The sequence below is a fragment of the Equus asinus genome, chromosome 2 (assembly GCF_041296235.1).
Source record: "Equus asinus isolate D_3611 breed Donkey chromosome 2, EquAss-T2T_v2, whole genome shotgun sequence".
Classification (NCBI taxonomy): domain Eukaryota; kingdom Metazoa; phylum Chordata; class Mammalia; order Perissodactyla; family Equidae; genus Equus; species Equus asinus.
In genome coordinates, this window is record NC_091791.1 from 66,095,977 (window position 1) to 66,123,920 (window position 27,944).

At 51.6% G+C, this 27,944-nt stretch overlaps 1 protein-coding gene across 1 annotated transcript in view; it reads left to right on the forward strand.

The window, feature by feature from the left end:
• The window catches only part of RPS24 (ribosomal protein S24), a 253,477-nt gene that overhangs the window by 149,342 nt on the left and 76,191 nt on the right, over positions 1 to 27,944 (forward strand). The gene's annotated exons all lie outside the window — the stretch shown is intronic.

A 27,944-nucleotide genomic window follows, 5' to 3' on the forward strand; every position in this document is an offset into this window, starting at 1 on the left:
GTCCCACTGCCTCACTCACATATGGGCCTGAGGCCCTACCTGGGGTTGTGGACTCTGATTTGGGGTTTTGTCTGTGAAGCTTTGGCTGCTCAAAAGCAGATGGGGATCTATACAGATCCCCCAGGACCCTCTGTTCTGCACTGTTTCATGTTGTAAAGTATGGGGTGGAATATCACTGGTATTTGACAGACTCTGGGCAAGCCATTAAGGAGGGAAAATCACAGTGTTTGAGCAGGAGGGCACTTGGAGAAAACTAATAAATCATTCATTCATTCATTTGTTCATTGAACAGTTGATTAAGCAGCAATTTTTCCCAAACAAGGAGCTGCAGGCTATGGAGTGGTGGATGCATCCCTCACGGTCCCTGCCCTCAACGTGTTCACAGTCGAATCAGAAAGACGTGTGCTGGATAATACCACCTTGTGACAGAATAAATCACCCCTTTAATTGTTGGCTGTTAATCAGCTGAAGTGCCGGCCCACGGAGAGGAACTGAATCTGCTCAGTGGCATTAGGATGGGGAAGACTCTATGCAGAAACTTTGCAGAAGTTCCACTTGAACTGCGTCTTGAAGGGCTAAATATGCGTTTTTCAGGCAGCGAAGGAGAGGAGAGAGCATTCCAGACAGAGGGAACAGCATCAGCCAACTCTTGTCTGCATGGAAGAGAAGGGTAATTTCAGTGAGGGGGTGTGTTGTTGGTCCCGGCAGGAGGGGAGGGGGCAGCAGAAGTGAGGGGGCGGGGGGAGCAACATGACAGTTTGAAAGGAAGGTTGGAGCCAGGATGCCTCTTTTAAGGCATTTTGATTCTGTCTGGTTTACACAGGACCCTTTTCTAACTAAGCAAACGGAAGTCCATGGCACTGAAATGACCTAGTCAGGAGGGAGTGCGGATGCCAAGAAGTTATAGGATGGAGGATGGTTTCCTGGTATTCTGAGAAGTCAGGAAGCATATGCAAACCACATGCAAATTAGATGCAAGCCAGCACCTGCTCTGTATTGTATCGTCAGCTGGCTTTCTGCAGCAGGGAGGGTCCCGTGCTTCAACAAAGGGGAGAGAGATGTGTCCTTGTGACACCAGCTGAGCTAGGAGACATCATGAGGCTGCATAAAAAATAAAATTACCCCAAGACTTTCCCTGCCAGAGGCCTTTCTGTTGGAGGGAGTGTCCCACTGGGAGAGGGAAGGAACAGAGTTTAGGCCCCAAAAGGGTAGGTTGAAGCCCTCAAGATTGCCACCTGGAAGGAGCCCAAGTCTCAGAATTTCGGGGGTTTGGTTTCCATCCATGTCAAGAGGTCGGCTTGGGAGGCTGGCCTGGGAGGTGGCGGTTTTCACCCCTCTGCACACCCCACCCCTCTGTGCTCAGTGTCTCCCTCAGGATGGGGCAAGTGGGATCTATGGCGTCTTTTAGAGCTAACTAACGTCTTGTGAGTCGAGGGTCTATGGTTTTCTGCTGGTTGCCCAGCTCTGTCCTGCCTGAGACTGGTGGAGTGATTACTGAGATGGTGATGGTGTTAGAGGCTGTTCCTCTCCACAGGGGACTTGGGGGTAAGGCCCCGCCCTCCTATGCCCCCAAGCTGTGCTGAGGAGCTGCTGGAGGCTAGGGTTCCTGGGACCACTGAGATAAAATGGGAGCCTTGACCCAAAGGAGTTTTCTATTCAAAACTCTCTTTCCTCAAGGATTCTATCAAGAAACAAGAGCGTGAGGACCCTGGCCTTGTATGACATTGCGGGTAGAGGGCAGTGCCTGGGCCCTGGAAGAGTCCAGGGCTGACTCTTCCTAATTTGCGTGTGGCCATGTGGCCTTGGGTAAGGCCCCTCTACAATGTTTCTCTGTACCTGGGAAGCCAGACCAAATATTTCATATAAGAACTCTTCCATGTTAAGTCATCCTGCCCCAGCAAGGAGGGAGGGAGAGCTGAGCTGCTTAGGGGCAGGGGCTTCTGGACAGACATTTTGGAGGGCTGGGGTGGCACAGGTGTCCTGGTCTCCAGGACAGTGCTGCAGCCTCAGGTCCCAGTCACCCCTCGAGAGAGGATGGCCAGGGCCAGCTGGTGAGTCTTGCTGCTTTTGTGGGTCCTGGGGGTGGCTCGCATGTCCTGATGACCTGCCCCTCCATCTTCTTCCTCAGATCTCCTTCTTGTCTTTCCCTGCCTCTCCCTGCTCCCCTCCCCATCTCTTTTCCCTGCAGGCCTGACTGTGTCCTCTGGGTCTCATTCTTTTTGCACTGTCTCTCACATTCTCTGTGTCCCGCCGTCCCCTCTGCCTCCCTTGGGCCCTCCCTCTCCCTCCATCTTCCTCCCCTTGCCTGGGTCTGGAAGTTTGGTCCCCTGCCCCTTCTCTGTGTTCCGCCCTGCCTCAGCACCTCCTCTCTTCTCCTCATCTGCATCCACTCTCCCCCCAACCCACCCCGCCACCCCCCGACTTACCTTACCCAGCTCCCAAGTCCTGAGCACTTTGGTGGAAACTGAGGAAGACTCTCTGCTGAGGGTGGGAAGGGCAAGAGGGGGAGGACCCAGAGTAGCTAGCCTTCAGCAGGTGGCACTGTTGGGTGACTTTTGCTTGTGAAACATTTTAGAACTGAAAAAACACACCGGAATCTATTGGCATTTGAGAACCTTTTTAAAAAAATAAAAATAATGGCTCTCATTTCCCGAGCATCATTAAACAAGGTGCAGTGTTTGTGTGTGTGTGTTATGAGGATGTACGAATGCAGGTGTCTGCACGTGAGTCTGTGGGGCTGGAAGTGTGGGTGTGTGTATAAGCACATGCCAAGGCCATGAGTGTCCCTGTTTGTGTGTAAGAATGATGTAGATGTGTGTGTGTAGGAGTGTTTCTGTGCAACTGTGTGAATGTGGGAACGTGGGGACTGGTGTGTACCAGTGTGAGGTGTCTATATGTGTGCACCCGTGAGTGTTGGACTCATGGCTCTACCTGTGCATGGTGGCAACTGCAAGTGTGTGAGCGTGTAGGTGCAGCAGTGGGATTGCATGGGGTGCACAGGGTGATGGATTTGTGTCTTCACATGTGCCCACTGGTGAGATTTTGACCTAGTCACTTAACATCTCTGAATTTTCACCTGGAAAATGAGATCATAGCAATATCTACCTGTCTGGATGATTGTGAGGATAACTTAGGATTGTCTGTGTCAAGGGCCTGGCATGGCTCAGGGCATGGGGTGCGCCATTGCCTCAGAGCCATGGTGCGTCAGTATGAGGGTCGGCAGGACACGGCCTCCTGCTGCCCAGCTCCACTGGCTACTGGGCTGGGCTTGCTGGATGGACCCAGAGGCTTGCAGTGTTGCTCTATCCAGGGGCTTAGAGGCCCAGGATGGGCGGAGGCATCCTGAGGCCCTTGGGGTCGGCCCAGCCCCAGGGGTCCTGGCTCTGCTAGACAAAAGCAAGGCTGGAATGAGCCCATGGTGGAGACCCAAACTGCAAGAGCAGGAGGGGACCTCAGGGGTTATCAATTCTTGCTCCTCACAGGAGGGGAGAGGGCAGCCCAGAGGGGCCAATGCAAAGCCAGGGCCTGGCATGCAGGCCAGTGTCTGAGGGTGCTCAGCCTGGCTGACGCCCAGCTGGGGCCTGGGGGCCAGGCTGAAGGGAACTCTGCACCTCAGCTCCTTGCAACCTTGCCCCCACCCCTTGTCTCTTCTTTCCTCCTTCTCTTCTCTGTGATGACCTTCTCCCTTAAAGCTGGAAGGGGAGGGAAGGAGACATCTGTTATTTTATACATGGATATGTAACAGTCATCCCCAAACTTAGTGGCCTGGCGCACTTTATTATTATGGTGCCCAATTCTGTGGGTTGACTGGGCTCAGCTGGGCGGTTCTTACTTGGGGTCTCATATAGTGGGCTAGGGCTGAGGAATGGCTGCTTGCCCACCAAGCCTGGCCCCTCAGTGTCCTTGGCCTCTCTCTGGGCAGCATCTTCTCCTCCAGGCCCTCCACATGACTTGGGCCTCTCCCAGAAGGGTGGGCTCAGGGAGGTTGCACTGTTTATGTGGCAGTTGGGTCTTGGATTACAGAAGGTGGAGACTGTTGAGCTAGTTAAGGGCTGCGCTATTGTTCCATATTCTGTTGGACAAATCAGCCATGGCCTCACTCCCCACATTCAAGAGGGTAGAGAAACAGAATCTACTTCTTCATGGAGGAGAGCAAGGCTATGTTTCTGCTGAGCCTGTGGGGTGGGCATCTTTGAAAATGCCACCTGCCTTTCATCATAATCATACTGTAAGATGATGAGCAAATGCTGCTCTTAAAGCCATTTCCTCTCCATCAGTTCATCCAGTCCTCTCAACGGCCCTCTGCGGTAGGTCTGTCCTGGCTTCCTCACTCCCTGGGGGACAGCTCTCTTTACTTCTCAGTGTCTCAGTTTGCACATGTGTAAAATGGAATGATAACACGAGAGCCCACCCGTCACATTGTTGTAAAGCGTGCAGACGGCCTGGCACACAGCAAGACCTCAGAAGTGTCATTTTTATTATCATCCTTCTCTTCCCTTCACAGCTGAGGAAACTGAGGCTCAGAGAAGTTAAGGGACTTGCTGAGGGCTGCACAGCTTAGAAATGCCAGAGCCGAGCCTGGAACACCAGCATTCTTCCCCCAAATCCCACACTGTTCCCTCAGAGGCTTTGTGTTGTCAGAAGGGTCAGGGGCTGGGAGCAAGAAACAACACAAAGTCGAGAGCTGGAGGGACATTGTCCTGCCTCAAGTTCTGGATCCTGTGCACCAAGACTTCCACACCCATGTTGCTTTCTCCTGGATTCATCATTGGCCTTTCCATCCCAAATCCCCCCACCCAGATACCAGCTCCTACTCCTGTGAGCAGGGGTAGGAGCTCCAGACTCCTTCCAGCCGCAAGTCATTTCAAGCTTCCCTGCTCTGCTACTCACACAGACTCACAGATGCTCCCAAGCGCCCTGCGAGGAGCTGCTGCTCATTCCACAGGAGAGCAAACCCAGGCTTGGAAGAGTCACGCAGCTCCGCCTGATCCCACAGCCTGGCCGCACTGGAGCTCTCCAGCCTCCTCCGGGCCATCCACTTGGCACGGCCCCTCTGGGTCTGCCTGCTGCTCTACCTGGTTCAGCCCTCTGGCCTCCGCCAGCCCTGCTGCTGCTGCTGCCCCCTACAGGCTGGCCCCCAAGTGGCCTGTGCAAGCTTCCAGACTCACATCCTAAATTGATGGTACCCCATGTCCCAGCTTTTTCAAAACCCTGCCCTGTTTCTCAACTGTGCTTGCTGGAGTGCGTTCACTAGTGTTGGTCCCACGAGGAGCTTGTGACGAAAGGGCTCCATGGTCTAATGGCTTGGGAAACATGGCTTCCTTCGTCCTTTCCTTCTTGGGGACGCACTCTCTCTGTCAGCAGATGGAAGGCCCTGAGGAGTCCTCAGTAAAGAAACTGGTTTACTTTGGTTTAATCCAAAGTTTGCCAAATTTAATCATAGTACCCTGCCCCCGTCCCCATCTTCTTTTGTTTCACAAAATCACTTTTTCACCCTCTTTTGGGAATACTCTTTAAGAAACGCGAGCTAAGGAGGAGAGTCCAAGTCCCTACTGCTGGCCTTCAAAGAAAGGACTTCATCGTTGGATTCAACCCCGTTTTCTCTTTTCTCTCTCTCAGATCCCAAAGAGTCCTGCTCCTCAGCATCCCCTGGTTCCACGGGACCTGTGGCCTCTCCCCTGACTGTTTTTACTCAGACCTCTTGACTCCCTGGTGTGCTCTGACAGCCGTGCCTCCCTCTGCGATGGGGGAGACACAGGCTAGTTGCCTTTTCAAGCACAATCTGGAGCCCTGAACTAAACATCAGCTCTTTGAGGGCACAGGTGTCTTAGGCTTCCGTGTCCCCTGCACAAGTGTCCTCTTAGGCCTCTGTGTCTCCTGATGCCCCCCCGGCCCTGCACACATGCACACACAGTTCATCCTTGTGGCTCGATCATTGGACAGGGGGCACCGAGGAAAGTGGAGAAGGGAAAGGCATTTTGATACCTCCCAATGAGCTGGCAAGCTGGAGCTCATTGTGAGGTGGGCTGGGACGTACGACTCATTCTCTCCTTGAGGTCGGAGTCCCATGCACTCAGGACAGCAGATGTCACCAGTCCGTACATCAGCCCCATGTTCACTTTGACGTGAACTTGGAACCTGCACTTCCCTCTTTACTCTCCCTGGGGGAGGACAATAGGAGCTGGCTTTGTCCAGAGCAGCAAAGATCCCAGCTAGACTCAGGAATGCTTCCATGGAGTGAAGACTGTGGGCTGTTTGCCAGATTAGATTTTGGGGACAGGGCTTAGACTTAGAAGGTCTGCTCTGTTGTCTTTCAGGACTTAGGGCTGACTGCACCCCTCCCAGGGAGTGGAAGAGATGAGCTCTTTTTGGATTTTCCTTTCCTGTGATTTCCAGGCTACCAACTCCCAGGGTCCCTGGGGTTCTAAGAGGGAAGAAGAAGTTAGGGACCCAAGGAGGGAGGGTGGGAGAGGAGGGGACAGTGGAGAGGGCTTTGAGTGGCCAGGGCCTGTCCTGCCCAGATGAAGGGAGGCAGTCACGCCAAACTGGCCCTAATTGCTCTCGAACCACTCTGGGACCACCCCACCACTCACATGCCACCGTTATTTTTAGCGCTGGGATGTGCAGAGCATGCTTCAGAGAAATAGGGTGGAAAATCGGATGCTCAGAGCCACACTTTGAGGGAGGCAGCTCCTCCAGCCCGGTGTTGCTCACGTGTCTGATTTGCATCCTCCATGTTTCTCCGAGCAGACTGAATTCAAATTCCAGTGGGCTTCCCGGAGCTGACCCACAGCCTTCTCGACAGGGTCTGGGGTCCTGGGACTTCGAGGGCGTAGGATCCTGGTCAGGCTCTTTCTCCTTCTGTAAACCGTCAGGATGGTGACCTGCATACAAGGACAGCATTCTCCCCAAGAAGAGCCCAGCTCTCATCTCCCAGGGCCTGCTGGCTGCAGGGTGGAGAAGGCAGGGCTGGTCTTAGGATTCCCCTTGGGTAGGGGATGAAACCAAGGCTCAGAGAGGGTGTCGTGGGGCCCGAGGTCGCACAGAGCGAGAATAACAGAGCTGGCCCTTATCAGTCCTCAGGGTGCCCAGCACAGAATGTAATGTCTAGGAAGCTGGAGTGGAAGTCCAAATCGGCTGGGGTGGGGGCTGCAGAAAAGCAAAAGCGGGCACAAACCCTGCTTGAAGGAGGACACAGTTCCTTGCCTGGGGGCTTGGGGAGAAGGTACTTAATCAAACATTACTTTAGGTTTTTCTCCTCTTATTACAAAAACGTGCATGCTCTTTGTAGAAAATTAAAAAATACAGATAAGCAAACAGAAGAGGATTAAGACACCCCAGTTGCAGCTCTCGGAGTGAACCCTGCGAGCGTCGCGCTCCTCGGGTGGGTGCACTGCTGGCTTCCCCTTTCGCTTCTTTAAAACATGTCCTTCCATTTTAATTACACATATCATATCGGCATGCATTCTGGTTGGAAACATTCAAACACTATAGTTGGAACTGAGATTACTCTCTCCCTCCCCACCCGCCTCCCCTTTCCGCCAGGAACCGAGGGAGCCCCCGTCACCATCTGAGCCCAGCGTCCTGATCTTTCTATAAGTTTGTATCTGTACATGTAGAGATACGTGGTTTCATTTTTAGTGTGTTTGGATGTTTTTCCTTCAACAGAAATGGTATCACACTGTATGTATTGTTCTGCACTTTGATTTTGTCACCTAACTATTAGTCTTGGAGTTCTCTCAATGTCAGTACTTAGAGCTCTAACTCCTTCTTGCTGACTGCTGGGCAGAATTCCTCAGCATAGAGACATCAGAGTTTATTTAGCCATTCCCCCTGAGATGGGCTGTTAGATGGCTTCCACTTTTTTTCCCGCTATTGCAATATTGCCTTCAGTGCTCTTGAACATCCTCCTTGGGTGAGAATACTTCTCTAGGATCAAGGCTGAGGAGAGAAATTTCTGGTCACTCTCTTTTCGTGCACTTTAAGAAAATGGGAGCATCTTGGACCAGCTGCCGTGAGAAACTGCCTTCTCCACTTTTTCGTTGGTAAGAAGGTAGCTGTGACAGCATTTCCCAAACTCTGCTCTGGACAGCACTGATGTCCAGTGAGACACTAATAGGCATTCCTAGGGAGGAAGAAAATCAGGGCCGCTGTACAGTTGATACAGTGTATCGCTGAGCTCTTGGAAATTCACCAATGCACATCAGTATGTCAAGAGGCGTCCTGAAGTAAAAATGTTTGTCTTCATTTAGCCTGGCTTTCCCCAATTTGAGGGCTGTGATGCAGGAAACACAGACTATAGCAGACAGTGGCAGTGCCCCGCCCACATGTCCTTGGCCCTGCCACTTCAGCGCACTACTTGTCCCCATTCCACCTGCTGCCACCTGCGTTTTGTTGCCTGAGGACTTTGCCTGCAGGAGCCTGCTTGGCTGCCCTGTGGCAGGCAGGAAGTGCTGGAGAACCAGCACTCTTGTCTCCTGCCTCCAGCAGCCTTCAGTCAACACCTGAACCCCTTGGGTGGGGTAACTTGGAGGCAACTGTTTTCCGTTGGTCCTAGGGTTTACGCAGAGGAGTTAGGCTCTAGTCTCCCACTGTGGTAGCTAGTTTGAAAACACACCTGCTACTGGCTGCTTTCCTTCCTTGTCTCACAGCTGCACCGCTTGGCCTTCAGCTCCCATGCATTCCAGCATACCTGCATTTGAGACCTGGGTCTGCCACCAGGAGAACCCAAACTAAGATTCTGATCAACGATTACTTCTTTTTTTAAAAAAAAATTTAATTAATTATTTTTTGGGGAAGATTAGCCATGAGCTAACATCCACTGCCAATCCTCCTTTTTTTGCTGAGGGAGACTGGCCCTGAGCTGACATCCGTGCCCATCTTCCTCTACTTTGTATCTGGGATGCCTGCCACAGCATGGCTTGACAAGCTGTGCCATGTACACACCTGGGATTGGAAACGGCGAACCCTGGACTGCCGAAGCAGAACGTGCGAACTTAACCTCTGTGCCACCAGGCCAGCCCTATCGGATCAATGATTACTTCTTAATGGCTTCATGTGAGTGTGCCAAATAATTCTCTCAACCAACCCTGCACATTAATTGTTCTTTCCAATCTTTTTGCTAATATGAACAACCCTTTGGCGGACATCCTCATGACTTGACAGCTATGCACATTCTTAAGCATTTCCTTAGGGACCGTTCTTAGACATGAAGCCACGGTTCAAGGCCGTGCGTTTTCCTAAGGCTTGGGTGAAAGTTTGCGGCATCTGCTTCCTCCCTTCTTGTCTTGCCCTGACACCACCTTCCAGCCCAAGGAGGGCGCAGAGGGGCCGCCCGTGGGTGCGCTCTGGGGAGCTGGACGTGGGATGAGGCTCTCTTGGAGGGACTGGGAGAGACAAGCCAGGGGAAATCCCTGGCAGGATCCAGGGAGACAGCCAAGTATACCCTGGGGAGTTCAAAGTCAGGTGTTTGGAGCTTGGTGGTTAGGGGTGCTTCTTCACAGGTTCTTGTTCAGAATCTTTCTCATTGTGCAAGGCCTGTTTGAAACCCCACCTCTTCCAGGAAGCCTTCCCTGATATTTCCAGCCCTTGTGAGTGTCTTCTCGAGGCTGCACATGATTCAGTACTAATTGTCTGTGGTCCATGCCACATCCTGTGGGTAGAGATTCTGTCTACAAGAGTCAGTGTTATGCACAGGACAGATTTATAAGCTTGGGGTTTAATCCATGCTTGCAATAAGAGCTCTTACTTGGGAACCAGGGAACCCAGATTCAAATCCTACCTTTCTGCTGACCCCTCTGGGGACCTGTGGGTCTCAGGGCAAAGACCCTGAGTTGGGCTTGATTGGAGTGAGCACAATGTGGACCCACTCTCTCCCTTCCCAGACTCTTGTTTTGCCCCCTCTCCAGGAAGTCTCTTTGCCAGGAGCCCTGAGGCTGGGCTGTCTGCATTCTGCATGGGGCTGTGAATATCTGTGCGCCTTCCTTTTTATCCTTCCAGGTGCAGGTTTCCAGAGACAAATATACCTCCATTGCCAGCCCCTCGATCTGTCTAAACACAATTTGACATGCGTTGCTATTAGCTTAGCACCTTATCAAATAATGCGGCCTGATCGAGATAAAAGGTTTTACAACTCTTGCTGCCTTTGTTTCTGCCTGCATTCACCCGCCGAGACAGCTAATAATTACCACCAAAGACAAAGAGGAATCTATACACTCAGCGTCGAGGTTCCCGTGTGCATGTTAAGCAGCAGCCTGAGGAGAGAGCAGGGAGGAGACGGCCCCAAATGCAGCCTGTGCAGCCCCTACTGGGCCTTGCTCCCTGCTGGAGAAAGTGGCCATGGGGGTTCTGGGGCCTCAGGCCTGTGGGTTGTGGACATGACCCCTGTAGTTTGATACTATCCAATCCTGGAGATGCAGAGAGAGATGGGAGGTGGGCCCAGGGCCCCGCCGTGGACATGTCAAAGCCAAAGGTGGGTGGGTTGGGAGCGGAGTGAAGGGAGAGGCAGGGGGCATGGTGTAGAGGGTGTGGCCCCACTCAGGGATCCTGGGGACCTGGGCGTCTGTCCTGGCTCTGCCGCGGGCCATGCTGTGGCCTTGGGTCAGTCCCCGACCTTCTGTGGGCCTCTGTTTCTGCGTCTGTGAGGGGGTCTCTCGAGGCAGGCAGGGGGCATTTGGAGATCTTCGTTGTAGAGCTAGCGTGGCTGCTGACAGGCAGTTCCTTGTTGTTCTGGGCCTCAGTTTCTCCATCTGGGAAACTGGTTCCCAGAAAGTCTGAAAGTCTGGTTGGGATGATGGCTACAGGCATTTCAGGACCCTGTCCCAGGCAGTGGATGGCTCAGCCGGTGTCTCCCTGAGCATCTGTGCAGTGGCCAGGCCTAAGAGGGGCATGGACCATGGGGCCTGAGGAGGAGAAGATGCAGACTTTGAACCAAGAATGTTTTCCAGTGAGGTGGTTTTCATCCCAGAACCAACAAACACAGAAAGTGAAGTGAGAGCTTGGAGTGGGGGGATTGCTGCAAACTGGAGCAGTCTGAGAAGGCTCCCTGGAGGAGGAGGGCAGGTGTGGTGCCAAGGCAGGTGGGGCAGGGTGCCTGAATGGGGCTGCGTGTGGCAAGAGCAGTGTGTTTCCCCCCCAATTCTTATGTTGAAACCTACTCCCCAGTGTGGTGGCATTAGGAGGTGGGTCCTTTGGGATGTGATTAGGACATGAAAGTGGAGCCCTCCTGGAAGGGCCGTATAAAGAGGCCCCGGAGAGCTCCCACACCCCATCCACTCTGTGAGGACACAGTGAGAAGACCACCATCTGTGAGCCAGGAAGTGGGTCTTCACCGGACACCGAGCGTGCCGGTGCCTTGTGCTTGGACTTCCAGCCTCCAGAACTGTGAGAGATAAATGTGTGCTGTGGATAAGCCGCCCAGTGCGTGCTGTTCTGTTGTACCTCAGGCTGAATGGACTGAGACAAGTGGTGATGAGGGTCGTGAATAGGGTGGGTTGCAGGGCTCATGAGTCTCAGATAGAACAGTGTGGACTCTAGCATCTGTGGGCACAGGCCACTCTCCAGGGAAATAGAATTCCCCGTGGATCTCAGGACTGAAGGGGCTGCCTGGACTCCCTTCTCCCCACAGCCCTGGCCTGCTGTGGAGACAGAGCCAGTGGTGTGCTAGTACATGGTTAACAACCAGTTCTATTGGGGGAGAGGCGTGGCGGGGGGAGGCCTAATTTGTAGCATTTTCCAATTTCCATGGTGTAAATACTCCCATCATGACTGATTTCAAGCTAGCAATGTGATGTCACCAAACGTGGAGTGGGGAGAGAGACAGAATTGGCTGTTATGGTTGTGTATGAGCCAGCTCCACAGTTGGAGCCCAGTGTAAGCCTGAAAAGTCAGATCAGAGACTCACAGTATCTCAAGACTCAAGAGGCAAGGGACAGTGAGTAGCGCAAGTTACCTCACCCGACCTGTGCCTGCGGCAGACATCACTAATCAACTGTGACTCTGCTAAGCCCAACATCCTTCTCATCAGAGTGCTCCAAGTAGTCACCACCGATCGATTAGGGTTGGCACCTAAAATGACAACACTTTGCCATTGCTCATCTAGATTAACCGACCCAATATGCAGATGGGGAAAGTGAGGCCCAGATAGTGGAGGAGATTCTCCCAACGTCATCCAAACAGTTGGGAGAAGCTGGTGTGGGAAGCCCAGTGGCCTGCCTCCCAAGCCTGTGCTCCCACGCCCCACACTGTCATGTCTCCCTGTGAGAAGGCGCCGGCTGCCCAGACATGGGTGCTGGGCCTGGGCTGGGCAGCTCTCTTCCCTGGAGCCCCTGTCCTCAAGCTGGGGTGAATCTACCCTAATCAGAATCCTCATTGCAAAGACCCACCTGCAGCCAACCGCCGTTTTTGCTCTGCACCCTCCTTGAGGGGTGTGTGTGTAAGGGCATGTGTCAGACTTGTACATCTCTGCACATACAAACAGACGTGTTTTTATTTCCTATAAGCTGGTGACAAACTTGCAGGCCTCCCCAGAGAGTGGCAGTCCCTCCAGAGAGCCGCCTGTCTGTCTTCCCGATGTATGTCTGGAGCCAGGCCCTGAGTCATGATTTATCCTGCGCTTGGCTCTGGGCTAGCCTGCTCATCTCTGTAAAGCATCTGGCTTGCTCTCTTATTCCTTCCTCTTTCTTCTAGGCTTTTTCACTGAGCCGTCCTCAGACACCCTTCCTCTGGGAAGCCCTTCCCAATCCCAGAAGCCAGCTGCCTCCTACACTCTGTGCTTACCTCGGGCTTCACACCCATCAGCCTGCGTTGGGATTACTGGCTCCCGTGTGGTCTCCCTCCTGGACTGGGAGCTCCTTGAAGGCAGGGCTGTGGCTTTCTCTTGGTCGAGCAGGCCCTTCATCGCTGGGAATGGACCCCAGCACCCATTCATTCTCCCTTCTCCCTGCCCCTCTCCATAGTTGTCTTCATCTTCCTGTGATTTGAAATCCAGGATTGTCAGGTCTGGAAAGAGGCCTGAGGGGCCTTGTAGTTGGTCCTTGCTTGCTCTCTATTTGTCTATCGGCTAGGATTTTAGTTCGAAGCCACAGAAATAGACTCTGGCTGATGTATGTAGGAAAGACAATTTATCAAAAGGGTAGTGAGTATTTGCTGAATTGCAAGATGCCAAAGAACCAGGTTCAGGCAGTAGGCAGGGGCCCCATATGGCAGCCAGGATCACAACCACAATCCTGCCACACAGGCCATCTGAAAGGACACTCCTGCCGCAGCACCACCAGCCCCAGGCACTGGACGCTCTGGTACATCGTGGCCATGGTGGCCCTTGGAAACAGGATGCTTGTGCAGCTGCTGCAGCCTGCACCAGGATGGAAATTCTAGGCTTTGCCTTTTTTGTGTATCCTCAGGCCAGATTCAGAATTCCAGGGAGCTGCTTCTGCCCAGTTGAGCCAGGGCACCTGCCATCCCATAGCTGCCGGGGAGGGGCTGGGAGCACAAGCCCCTGGGCCTTTTGTGGTTCGTAGTTCCTGACAAGCACTGAGGCAGCAGTGATGGAAGGAGGGTGTGTAGGGTGATCCCAGAAAGCAAAATGAGGGTGGGGAATGAGACAGGACGGAGGAAGACCAATAAAGGGTGCGTTGATGAGCAAGCGGGCCACAGAGGCTCAGCCCCACTGCAGGCCCCTAAGTGGGTGTGCGGGACACATGCCTTTCTGTGGGTTAGGGGTCTGAGGTGTGCACTCATCTGGTCTCTCATCAGTAAAGATTCTTCCTGGAACACCAGCAGCTCCCTGGCTCTCTGCCCTCCTGGGCACACAGGCCAGACCACCCTTAGCACAGAGAAGCCGGAGGCCTTGGCATGGCTGGGAATTGTCTGCAGGTGACCTTTGGAATGGACGAAGGTACTGTGGTGGGTTCTGACTGGTCTGTTACATCCCCCCAAGACTTTCCCAGGCATGTGAAGAGGTTCAGGGGTGTGAGTCTAAGGGGTGCTGTGAGGCATCCTGGTGGGAGGGAGGATGGGCCCCAAGGCTCTGCTTCCCTCACTTCAGCTTGTGTTCTGCCATTTTTACTACATTTCCATGTGGGAGTCTGTTTAGTCTGTTCTGATACTAAACATTGACTCCTGCTGCACCCACGCCTCCTCACGGGAGCCCACCCTCCCCCATGGTTGGAGCTTACCTGGGTGAGGACCTTATCTGATGGGCTTAACTGGAAATGGGCCTTGGGGCTGGGTTGTCCAAATGCAGGATTCTCAGACCCTCGGGTGGTTAGTTCTGGGAGGGGTTTTAGAGATCCTGGCCCCATCCCTAATTATGCAGATGGAGAGGTGGGACCCCCTTCCACAGCACCCCCCAAGTGACTTCACGAAGGGATTTGGTGACGTGTTTCTAACTCTCCGGCTTTGCACAGAGGGATGATCATTAACACCACCACCTGGCCAGCAGCCCTACCAGGAAGCGTGTGCATCTGGTTGTGGGGCTTATCTGACCCAGGCCAGTCATAGTGGTTTATGGGTAGTGCTCTGAGGATACCACCCTTCAGGGAGCCTGGCCATGGACCCCAGAGCCTTCCCTGTGGGCTGAGGCAGGGCCATGAGCGAGACAGGAGGCTGCTGGCTTCAGCTCACTGTGAGGGAAGCCCCTTCGTGGCTGGAGTCTGGTGGGGATGGGGGTGGTTACGGCTTGTCCATCTCTGCATCCCCCTCAGCACTGGCTGGGGCACATGGCAGACCCTAAGTCCATATGTGCTGGGTTGATTGTCATTAACCTACTAGGAGCTCAGATTGGGGGTGGGGTAGGCTAGGGTAGGGATGGATTCCCTGACAGGTTGCTGAGACCTTGAAAATTGAGGTAGCAGAGAAGAAGGGTCAGGGGGATGGGAGCACACAGCACCCTCATTGTAAGGCAGTGCACACTCTTCTGGGCCAAGTGCAATTTCTTGGGCATTGGCTCAGAAGAGTGGGCTGTGCTCAGTGTCACTGTCATAGCACTGCCCTTCCTAACTGCTGATGCAGCTCTGTCTTGGACCCTCCTTTGTCCTTTATCTGGTTGGAGAAACTGCCCGCATCCCAATTTGAGTCCTGCATCTGTGGGTGAGAACGCACCTCTGTCCTGGCCAGCATCAAAGCTGGCCCTGTGGCTGCCCATAGGCCAGCTGCCCTTCTCCACAGGGAAAAGGGGTGGAGCTGAGCCTCTGCCCATGAGAAGAAAACAGGCATTTTTTGAGTACCAGCTGTGTTCTTGGTATACTTTTTCAGATCTTTTAATGCCTTATTTCATTTGATCCTCACAATAGTAGGAAAGTGTGATATTATTTTCCTCTTTCAAAGATGAGAAACCAGAGGTAAGGCAGACTTGCTCAGGGTTGTACAGCCAGTAAAGGCAGGACTGGGGCCATCAATCTGGGTCTTTCTGTGTCCATAATGCCTTCCTGAGGAAGAGAGTGATGAGGCTAAAGGGTGAGCCAGACCACCTTGAAACTCACTTTCCTGGGTCAGTCCTGGACACCATTTTGAGTACAAAGGATTGACAAGGCCCGGGGGACCCTACAGTTCCCTACTTCCCAGTGTGAGCTCTCTGAAGCCAGGAGACACCTCATCCTCTCCTCACAACTAGGACCCATGTGGCAACCCTGTTTAGACCTCTAACATCTTCCACTCCAGAACTGGAAATGACCTTAGGAACTTCTTGTTTACACCCCCATTTTACAGAGGAGAAAACTGAGGCACGAATAGAGAATTGCCTCAGATTCCTCCTGAGGAGTAGCTAAGCCGAAGACAGCTTCTTTTTGCCTCTGAGCAGCCCTCACAGGCCTGAAGACCTGGATGGGATTGGGAGGGCTCGTGAGCCAACAGTTGGATTTCTCTGGAAGTCCACAGGCTGGTGTTTAGAGGGTAAGTCCCCCGGAGGTTCGAGCTCATTCCTGTGCCTCATTGTACCAGCAGACAGGCATGCTAGCTAACATGCCTAGGGTTGGCACTTGGTAAGGCAACGTGAAATGGTCTGGAGTCCCTGCGCCGGGGAATGACAAAGTGGTAATGCCCGGATTCCTGGACTCCTGGTCCAGTGCTCCATCTGTGGCGGCCCTGTTGAGTAAGGAGGAAACAGGCTGTGAGGTCTCCATGGCTTTGGAGAGAGTTCGGACAAGGGGCTACAGAATTCTAGAATCCTAAAATCCCTGACTTTTGGAGATGGATGGGGTCTTAGGACCCTCCTAGCCCCAGCACAAATCCTCACCGGGCCTCTGTTTGAACACTTCTGATGACGGGGGCTCACCCCTCCCCACTGTTGGCTGCTCCAGTTGCTATCAAGGTGTCCTTCCTTCCTCCTTGTAGCTGATGGCCAGCCTGGACTCAGGGCCTCTCGGGCCCCCAGTGGCTGAGCTCCCTGACCGTTCCTCTGTTGGTGTGGCTGGTTCTCCAGGTATGCCTTCTTTCCTCTTTTGGATCCCCAGCCTAGCCAGGAATCAGGGAGGTTGAGTTTGAATCGTGACTCTCCCTATTGTCTTGTGACCTTGGACATGTTACTTAGCTTCTCTGAGCCTTTGGTTTCCTTATTTGTAAAATGATGGTAACTTTGTCGGATTGTTGTGAAGATTAAGTGAGAAAAGGCATGGAAAGTGCTTAGCTGGTTGACTGGCACAGGATAAGAGCTCAATACATGCTAGATGGTATTATTACAACCTCCTAATTTGTAAGCTAGGGATGGTAGCATCTGCCTTGCAGAGATCTTGAGGATTTAATGAGATGATCTACCTAAGTGCTGAGCACAGATTTTGGCTTGTAGTAAAGCTGGCATAATAGTGATAATGGTACTTTGTCATGTACCATTGTGAGGGAGGGTCCTGCCAGGGGAGTGCATGAGAGCCCAGCTCACAGGTACCACTTTCCTGACACATATCCAAGACTTATCCAGGCCCCTTTAATTTTAAATTTTGAGTTTCTTTCTTTCTCTCCCTCCCTCTCTCTCTTTCTCCCTCCCTCCTTCCCTCTCTTCCTTCCTTCCTTTCCTTTCCTTCCCTTTCCGTTCTTTCTCTCTTTCTTTCTTCTTATCCCAAGGTGCATCAATTGATGCTTTCAGCTGCATTTAACAGAAGAACCAAGTCTCAATGGCTTAAAGGATAGGGAGATTTCTTTGTGCACATTACAAGAATAGTAGAGTGGTAGTAGAGTCTAGCATAACCAGAAAGAGTTCAGAGCCCAAAGCTGGACTGCCTAATGTGGAATAATTTCTAGCTATATGACCTTCAGCCAGTTACTTAATCTTTCTTGGCCTCGGTTTTCACCTCTGTAAATAGGGCTACCAATAGTACCTTCCCCATTGGGTTCTTGTGAGGATTAGATGGGTTAACAAAGCAAAGTGCTTAGAACAGTGCCTGGCACATGGTAAGTGCTACATTAGCATTGACTGTTATTTATACCAGAGCTAGAATGGTTCTGGGGCTCATTGTTTAGGGACTCAGTGATGTAAGCAAGGTTTTGGATTTTTTCTGTTGTCTGCTCTGCCACTGTCAATGTGTTGACTTTGTTGTCAGCCTTGTGCCCTCATGGTGCAAGATGGCTGCAGCTGCACCAAGCATCACTCCTCGTACAACACTGTCCAAAGCCAGAAGAGAGAATATCTCTTTCTTTGGAGAGAAGAAAGCTTTCATAAATGACTTTCTTGACTTCTCACTGGCTAGAATTGATAAAATGCCTGAACTAACCACTTGGGGAGAAGAAAATAGAATTACCATGTTGACTGAGCCTAACCCAGATTCATCTTGAAGAGACTCCTACTTGGGTCAACTTGGGGGTCTATAGTGATGAAGAAGGAGGGTGGAATGATGAATCAGCCAACAGTGTCTGACTCAGGGTAACAAGTATAGGGACACAGCAAGGTGGCAAGGGATCTGCCACCATGCCAGGTTCTGCTTTGCAGGCCCTGAGATCATATTTTGGCTGGTCCTGAAAGCCTTTCTGAGTTGGTTGGGCTGCCATTCAGGCTGCCCAGGGGGGGCTCAGACGGACGCTGAAGAAGAGTATGCCAAGGGCTGAGCTAAGGCCTTGCCCAGTCTCTCACAATAATAGTGACTTCCATTTATTCAATAGTAACTGCCATGTATCAAACCTCACTTTTTCTTCCCCATAATCTAAGAGGCAGTTACTATTTTTTTTATTTTTCTCTCTTTTTTTTTTTTTGAGGAAGATTGGCCCTGAGCTAACATCTGTTGCCAATCTTCCTCTTTTTTTTTTCCTCCCCAAAGCCCTAGTACATAGTTGTGTATCCTAATTGTAAGTCATTCTAGTTCTGCTATGTGGGATGCTGCCTCAGCATGGCTTGATGAGTGGTGTGTAGGTTGGTGCACAGGATCTGAACTGGCGAACCCCGGGCTACTGAAGCGAGTGTGCGAACTTTATCACTTGGCCGTGGGGCTGGCCCCTGCAGTTACTATTTTTATCTTCATTTGCAGGTGAGAAAGCCAAGGCAGAGAGAGGTTAAGTAATGTGTTGAGCAGATACTATTGGTGCCCTGTTCATAACCCTTTGGTCCTCCTTGGAGGTCACCTGTGGCCTTGGTGGCCGCAGGCCAGTGGTGGTACAAGCTAACGGCTTCCTGCATCAAGCTGCCTGTGTGCAGGGCAGCCTGGGAGTGCCAGGAGGTTAATGTGCTGGTGACAACCCTCAGGAAAGGAGGGGTGAGAGTTGGTGGACGCCTACCCAGCTTCCCCTGATCTCAGGGCACAATGCCGAGGTGTGTGCTACAGTCTCTGGAGGCATGTACTGCGGTGGGAACCTGACCGCGAATGCACATGTGAATGACTTTTCTCTCTTCGCTGTCTCCCTTTCCTGCTCCCTCACCTGACACCCTAGGATCACTTCATCCTAATCCTGGGCTCAGGGGCTGCACTGGGTGTAACCCAAACCAAGACCTATGTCTAAGGTTGCAGAGTTAATCAGTGGTGGTGCTGTATACACAGCAGGCTGCCAACCCTAAGCCTGAGCTCACTGCCACTAAGCCATTCCGCTTGTCATCGGAAGAATCAGGAGAGAAACAGCAGAACCTCAGCCTCAAACCCCAACCCCACCCGTCTTCAGCCTGACCCGTGCCCGGCCCCTGTGGCAGCCATCTGCCTGTGCTGCAGCCCAGCCCACTGTTTCCCTTGGTGCAGGCCTGCTGGGCTCTGACAGCCAGCCTCTGGGCTCGCACACTGCCTGATAGGATGGGACCAGTGACCTGTGAACTGAATCCGAGGAATAATTTGGCCTTCCCCAGGCGGCTTCAAAGAAGCGATTACGGACCATCCAGGAAATAATGCATTTCATGGAAAAGACCATAATTATGGAGTATTGAGTAAATAATATGTGCTTTTTAAAAGTCTGCAATTATGTATTTATCCTATCTGTAATTAGGGAATTTTTAAAGGGTGCATTATAGGTAATTTAAAAATAAAATAATGATACCAGTCAAAACAAACAGCCCCAAACAAAGACAATTCAGGCCACCCCAAACTCAGCTGAGAGATGACTCAGGGGGAGCCACTGTCTCTGGCTGCATGGAAACCAGATGGCCCATGCTTGCCAGCGGGCGAGGGGAGCTTGACCTCAGCCTCGGGTGACATCTAGAGCTTCACCAATGCTAAATTGTCTCCTTGACTAGCCTTTTCTTTGACAGCCTCAGTCCTCAGAGATTTCTTCCTCTCATGACTCAGCCAACAAGTGATTACTGGGTGCCAGAAGCTTTCCTCAACTTCATTCTTCTAGAAAGTTCAAAGTTCAATATGGCAGCCACCTGCTATGTGCAGCTATTTAAAATTAAATGAGTTAAAACAGAAAATTTAAATATCCAGTTCCTCAGTTGTGCTAGTCACGTTTCAAGGGCGCAGTAGCTGCACACAGCTAGTGGCAATTGTATTGGACAGTATGGAGAGACCGCATTTCCATCACTGCCGAAAGTTCTGCTGGACAGTAGTGCTTTAGAATTGACCAGTTGCTTATGTGGTTTAGACCTGGTCTGAACAGTGAAATGGAGGAAGCTTGTTTCCTTTGTCTGGAAGTTTCCTCCCCACTGGTCTGCCTGGTGAATGCACCCCTATTGATCCTTCCTTCTGGAAGCCTCCCTGACATCCCCAATGGTCAGCTCCCTCTCCCTTCTCTTGTACTTATGATATTATTTTGCATGTATTCCACACCAGTCTTTCCTACCCTGGGGAGCCCTGTCTCATTCGTCTTCTTGACCCCCCCATCCCAGGCCGGCATCTAGAACGTTGGTGGAGAAGTCCCAGCTCAAGACTCCTGTGAAACCCTCCTCCTTTCTTCATCTCCTTGCTTTGCAGCTCAACATCCACATCTGTCTTATTGCTCTTGGGCACATAAATGACAAACCCAAATGCAGTGTATCATGGGAGGCAGTGATGACCCGCTTGCCCATACTGCCCAAGTGTAGCTCTTGTTAACTGGCACGCGTCACCACCTGGCAGTAAAAGGATGGTGAGTGTGGGCGTGTGAGGGGAGGGTACATCTGGGCAGGATCTGGGCTGCAGGCTCCTGATCCGTGCCTCTCTCCTGGTGATAAGGCCCAGAAGCCTGACTGGGAGCTGGGAGTCAGGGGCAGATCCTGGGGGCGTGAGGTGGGGTTGGTGCCTCCACGTGGAAGCCCCAGAAGAGCAGAGAAGCAAGGAGGCCAGGTGGCAGCAGGATGTGGCCAAGGTGCCACCAGGTGGACAGGTCAGAGGTGTGTGGATGGGCACCTGGAAAGGAGCCCCCAGTGGCAGAACCTCTTTTTCCTGGTCTTGATCTCCTTGATTCCCTCAGTGGAGCTTTAGGAAAGTTGCTCTTTGTCTTGATTGTGCTATGGAGGGCCAAGGGCTGGTGTGGGGGTTGAAGCAGTAGAGGGAGCGTGGTACCTCGGGGTGGCAGTGGGGCTTGAGGCCAGACCCCGTGCCCCGGGAGGCAGAGCTCAAGGTGGCAGTGTCCGCATGCCCTGGCCCAGCCCCGTCCCTGCCGAGGGCTCTTCTCCGGGCCGAGTCTTGCAGGTGGTGAGGTTTAGTTAGTTTTCCTTTTCAGGGGAGCAAGTTTACTTTACCATAGCCCTCCTGTCTGCTGTCCTGCAGGGAGGGATGACACCTTATTTACTGAGAGCTACTATGTGCCCAGCCTCTCTGGGCACTCGGCTAGGATCCAACGCTTGTGGAATGAGGAGACGGGTGGGCGGCACCCCTGGTGCCCCTGCCGGCCGGTGTGAGAGCCACAGTCACCAACCAACCCTTTTGAGCTTCAGGCTCCTTTGCTGAGAAATGCCCCCTCATGGTCTTATTGTGGGCATCCAAAGGGCTAATGCATGTGAACGGATGTTTGATTTTTTAGTGCAAAACTCTATTTAAAAGTCTGAATAGCTGGTATATTTATGTATTCAAAACTAAAAACAAAAATGGAAGAATCATAGAGTAAAAATCTCCCCCCGGTCCCCTGCCCCGTCTGTCCATTCCTTCCCCCCAGCTAGACACTGCTACTGACTTCTCATGTCCCAGAGGGTTTCTTCTTAATGTGTTGACATTAAACCAAACACAACATGTTCATTTCTCTCTTTTTTACACCAGCAGTAGCATAGCGAGCACACTGCTCTGTGCTTTAGTTTGTTAAGCTGTGTTTTAAGCTATAGGATGCTGTGCATATACGAGATCTTCACTCCTGAAAGACAGTCACCCCAGATGAACTCACAAGGTCCCCGAGAGCAGGGCCTGTGTCTCTTTCTGCTGTAGCTGCCTGCAGGGCGTGGCCCACAGCTGTGCACAGCACGTCACAGCACAGACCTTTGGAGTCAATAGAATCCCGTTCTTGGTCAGCTTAGTGACCTCTATTTCCATATCTGTAAAATGAGGACAAAAAGAGTTACTTTCTGAAGGGTTGTTGTTGCCCTGACTCAAGAGAGCAGCGAGTGTATGTGGTGCCCGGCACAGAGCTCAATAAGTGGCAGGAATGAGATCATGGTGACTCCTTGCAGTGAGTGGCATCAGTGTGTCTGTGATGGGCAGGCTGTGAGGGTGACTCAGAGGACCAGGCCTCTTTCTTCTAGCTGGTGGGGGTGGACAGGATTGGGGGCGTGTGGCCGATTCCAGGGTCCTTGTTTACAGAGAGCTGGGAGCTAGCGCTTCCTCCTTTGTGTCCCGTCAAAGGCCAGGCTATGGGTAAGTCTTGCCCAAGTAGGGTGTGACAGTTGCAGGGAAACTGTCAGGTCCAATCAGAGACAGGTTGTCAAGGCAGAGGCTCTGGGGAGTCAGCCAGCGTTGCTCAGCAGCATGCCTGCCCTACCTGTATCTCCAGTGCTCTTGAGGTGGGTTAAGGACTCCCTTGTCACCACTGTCATTTGGGCATGCTGAAATGTGTCCACCGAGCCTGTCAGAGCCCACCAAGCCTGCTCTCGGTGCTGGGGGAGAGGGAAGGGAAGAGGAGAGCCCCGAGGCACAAGTGTTTTTTTTGCCATGTTCAGGTGCCTCTGGTGTGACAGAGTAGAGACCCAGACAGGATGGGCCCTGGTGGACCCCACTTCCAGCCCATCACCCTTGGCCTTTGCCGCTGTGGCAGGCCCTCACTGCTCCTTTCCCCTCTGGTCTGTCTTCCTTGCCATCCCTGGAATCACTGACTTGCAGACCAACGTTGATTTCCTTTCCCCTGGGCTTATGAGTACACGTCCGGCCTGATGCCCCTCTGCTCCCTCCAGACAGGTTGAGTTGCTTCCTTTGCCCCTGAGTCACTGGTTTGGGCAGGACTCGGAGCTGGACAGAGGTGACCTCTAGCCTCTCTTACTCTTTAGTCAGATCCTCCCCATCTTTTACTCCCCAGCACCAGTCTCACCTCCTTCAGCTCTGCTCCTGACCACCTCTCCCTCCTTCGAGCTCCTTGCTATTGCTGGACACTAAGCACCAGGTGGTCTGCCCTGGACTATTTCCCCAGGTGTGACTTTCTTCAGGGGAAACAGTAGACTATAGTAGTTAAGAATGTGGTCTTCAGAGTCCTGCTTTCTGGGTTCAAATCCCTTACTAGCTGTGTGTGTTTTGGCAAGGCGCTTCACCTCTCTGAGCCTCAGCTTCCTCATCTGTAAACAGAAGTAATCATACTCACCTCATGGGTGCTGAGTGAGTGAGCGGATGTGGGTAAATGACTTTGCATGGCACCTGGCACAGAGTAAGCAGCTGACACATGTTAGCTCCTAGTATAATACTACTGATCTCTGATTTCTATCACAGGAAGAAATGGTCTGATCATCCTCCCCCACCCCCCCACCCTGCCCCATAGGACAAAGGCTGGCCTGCTGGGGGATGGCGGAGAGGGTAGTGGCAATTTATTTTAGGAATACAGGAAAGATCCAATCTATTTCATTCTACTCCTTCCAGGCCTCCCCACTCCCCATCTGGGCCCAACTGCCTAAGCCCCTCCCCAAAAGGGAGTCCCAGGCTCCCAGAACCCTGAAACATAAACCTTGGGCCCTTCAGGCAGGTGCCTGCCACAGAAGTAGCAGGTTTACAAGGTACGGGCGTATAAGATGTGACAGGCCTGGAATTAGCAATGCAATTCCTCTGTCATTTTTATCATTGGCCCCTGCAGGGAGGAGCTGATTAAATGGATATTCAACTCTTTGCATTAATGTGCATCCAGCTTCAATTTGCATTTCATTAGCCACACAAAAAGCATAATTTTATTATTTGCCATTGGAAAGCAGATCTCTGCTAACAAGCAACTGCATGCTGTTACTGAAATATGATGTGACTGACTTGCTCTGCCGTCCTGCTTGCTCTGCCGTCCTCTGCCCCTCTGCACACTCCAGCTCTCTGTTGAGGCGTGGCACATGGCAGTCTTGGCCTCATCATATCAGACCGTGTTCTCCTTTGCTTCAAGGTGGGGCAAACTTGGTGGTATAACATATCCTCTAGAGCTCCCTGCAGGATCAGTCCGTGCCGGGACGTCACTTGTAACTGTACACTGTGCAGCTGCTTTCCTGTCTTGCTTCCCCCACTCCCTTACCAGCTTCTTCCAGGAGCAGTCTTGTAGTCCATTGCTTGCACATGAACCTTCATCTCACGGGCTGCTTGTGACATGGCACATAGCAGAATTCAGTGTGCACCAATTCCCTTCCACCTCTCCTCACATTTGTCAAGTACATTAGTTAGCAGAGGGCTTTCACACACGTTGTTCATTGGAAGTGCATGCTAACCCTGGCAGTTTCTTAGAGTGGGAATTGTCATCCCCATTTTACAGATGTAAAACTGAGACCCAAGTCCAAGATCCTGGAGCTAGAAAGTGGAAAAGGGAGGACATGAAGCATGTCTTCCGAATTAAAGTCCAGGCTTCTTCCTGCTGTGGCAGCCCGCAGAATTCTCAGAGCTCAGGAGGGGCTCAGGCCTGGGCTAGTATCTATGGATAGTGATATGGGTCAGTTGCCAGGTAGAGAGTTTAACTCCAATCTTTTTTCTTCTTTCCTGTGAGCACCTGCTTCTCACTCCCTTACCTTGAGCACAAATAGAGTCACCAACCACAATGGGATCACCATGGAAGAAGAGATGGCCTGGCTGGTTTAAAAGGAAGACCAGCAGTGAAAGAGATCCTGCTCTCCTGCTTGCATGCAGTGGGACCCTGGGCAAACTGCTTAATCTATCCGAGCGCCAGTTCCCATTTAGTCCTCCCAACCACTCAGTGAGGCGGGGATTATTATCATCTCAATTTTTCAGATGACTGAAAGTGGTGATAGATGTTCTGAGAAGGGAAGACAATGAGGTGCTGTTGTCCTCTTCCCCTAGGGCAGGAGTCCTCTGAGCTACATTCTGACAAGGTATGTCCGACTCGGCTCAAATGCTTCTCCATGCCAGTGACCTTGCACTCTTGCAAAGTGGCCCCTTGCAGCTCAACTCTCTCCCCACAGAGCCAGTGGCCTCTCTGTGCTTCCTACCCACTGGATCTGGTGGAGTTTTGTGGGTTGCTCAGAATGACCATGCCCTTCGGAGATTTGAAGACAACTTCCTATGCCCTCAAATCTCCCCTTTCCCAGGCCAGTCCCAGTGAGGGGGGAGGGGGGGTAGGGCAGCCCTTTGCACATCACTGTCACCCCCAGGTCATTCTCCTCTGTGCCTGTGCTCACCAGCCCTCTGTCCAGGAGCCCACTAGAGCATGTTGGGACTGCCTATGTGCCTGACTCCCCCATGAGTCGTGCTCTGTGAGGGTGGGGACATCATCTTAGTCCTCTTTAAATCTCCAGGGTCCAGCCCTGGGTCTGGTCCAGAGGAAGTCCTCAAAAGCAGCATAACAGAGTAGTCTTTGGAGTCAGATATATTTGCATTGAAATCCCAGCTCTACTGCCTCTCAGCTGTGTGGCCTTAGGCAAAGCACTAAGGCTTCTTTGAGACTCAGTTTCTTCATCTGTGAAATGGTCTAATAGTATCACCTACCTCACAGGGCTGTTGTGAGGATCAGATGGCATCATGAGTGGAAAATGCCAAATCCTGCACCCAGCCTGCGGTGAGAAGCATCCGGAACTGAGAAGTGACCCGCACCTGCTCTCTGCTGAACGTGGGTGGCTGGAGTTGGGCATGATCCTTGGGGGTATCTGAGCAGCCTGAAGCATTCTGGGCCTTTAACCTGCCTAGTCCAGGCACACTCTCACTCTGCCTGGTACCCCACAGCGGGCTGTCTCCCAGTGGAGTCCCCAGGTTGGAGAGGTCCGCAGGCAGCAGAATGCAGATGGAACGGAGCAGGCCTGAGCTCCGGTGCTGATCACATCTCCAGACTTCAAGGCAAGCGTCTCTGGCCAAACCCACTGTGGAGATACTAAATTGGCAACCCGTGAAGTGAGCTGTCTGATTCTACAAAGGCAGCATTTCTGGTTTTTAAAGGAACTGAATAATTTAAAATGCAGAAGACAAAAAGTAGGATTAAGGTGATCTGATCAGCTCTCTAGGCTGGGGTATCAATTATACACACTCAACTCGTAAGTCTCATTTGTGAGATTCAGAATTTATTATCTGTCGAAAGCACTAATTGCCAGGTTTCTCTCTTGTGGTCTTATAGGTCTCTTTTCAAATTTATTTTCTTGTTTCGTTTTTTTCCCCCACTGGGGCCAAATACCTTTCACTCCTGAAAGGGAAGCTGCCCGCCTGGGGCCGGACAGAGGGCCATGTTTGTGTTTGGCTCATCCAGGCACTTTGGGGAATCAGGACGGAGGGCAGGAGGACTGTAATGGATGTGTGTTAATAAATGGACGCTTTTCCTTTATACATTCTGCCCGAGTCATGTGTGTTTATTGTTTAAGGAGGCAACTAGTTCCGTGTGGTATACTTGATTTTTCCTTTCCTGCGCACCTTTTTGTTTCATCTAGGGTTAATAACTAACTTGTTCTTTTGCTACTTGCCCATCTATGTAATTATCAATAATTCAACTCCAAAATCTTTGCCAATTGCCTCTGCCTTCTCTCAAGGTTTTCATGTGCATCAGGCACTCCATGAATTTCATCACCCCGAATAGTCTCGCAGAGTCTTCTGACCTGCCGCCCTCAGAGCTGGCGTGCCTCTCCCTGGCCACTGTCCCATCCTGGGGGCCTCCTTTACCACCAATTCAGGAATGCCCTTCCATCTCTCTGGTGTCAGAATTTTCTGTATCTTCAGTCTCCCTCTATTTTGATTTACAACTTTGTTTTGGCAGAGCACATCCTCTGATAGCTTTTAAGAAAGGATCCATGAGAAGAAAAAAATTTGCCTTTCTGAAAAATGACCCTTGATTTTTGGTTGGATATAGAATTCAGAGTTGGATTTTTTCTTTTAAAAAAATGTGAAGAATTTTCACCATTATCATTTGGTTTCTAGTGATGTGAGGGAGTCAATGCCATTCTTCTCCCTGATTCTCCGTATGTTACCTGTTTCTCTTCTTGCGAAAGCTTGAGGAAGCTGTGGCCCTTCTTGTTGTTGCCAGAAGTCTGAGAGTTGACCTTGCTCCACTGTGCTGGAACCTAACTTTATCCATTGTGTTGAGCGCTTAATGGAGCTTTCAGTTTACTGACTCATGCCCTCATTCTGGGAAATTTTCCCAAATTATTTCTTGGATGACTTCCTTCCCTCTATGCCTTTGGTTCTATCTTTCTGGGAACTCTTAAAATTTATATTAGACTTCCTGGATTGGTCTTCTAACTTTACCCGTTTCTCTCCTTTCCTTTTGTAGTTTTGATCTCCTTTTTGAAATCTTTCTTCAGCTTCAGCTTCCAATCTTTTTATCGAGTTTTACCACTTTCTTCTCTTATACTTTTAATTGTCAAATCATTCTCTACACAGCCCCCAAGCGACAGTGCTGAGACACGGATTCGTTTACTCGAAGCCTTCCATGTCTCTCCATTTCCTCAAGGAGAACTGCTGTGTCTTTGCGGACCTACAGGCCCAGCCTATTTCTCCAGCCTCGTCATGTTAAGCCTCTCCACATGGCCGAGGCTGGACTGCTCCAGCCAACTCACCACACTAGACACATGAAGCAACCTCTCACCTCCATAGCTTTGCTCAGACTGCCGCTTCTACTGAGAATACTCTTGCTCTGGCTGCTACTATAGTTGACTTTGGCCTGCCTTCCCCACTGGATTCTGAAGTCCCTGAGGGCAGGAGCTATGTTGTATTCACATCTGTTTGCCCAGCACCTACCAGGCCCCTGGCCCATGGGAAGTAGGTGTTCAATTAATACTTGATGAACACGTGTGTTTGTTGAGTGCACTCATGTGTAAACTTCTGGACTAGCCTTATGGGAGTCCACGGATGAATCCAGCACAATCTCTGTACTTGGGTGATTACATAAGGTGGGATAAGGGCCCACTAGGTGTGTTCATGTACATACACACACACTTCATGTCTGTGCATGGCAGACTGTGATCAGTGTATTAAGAGAGGGACACAGAGTGTGCCAGGAGAATTTTTGGAAATATAGCTTCTATCCAATCTGGTTAAATT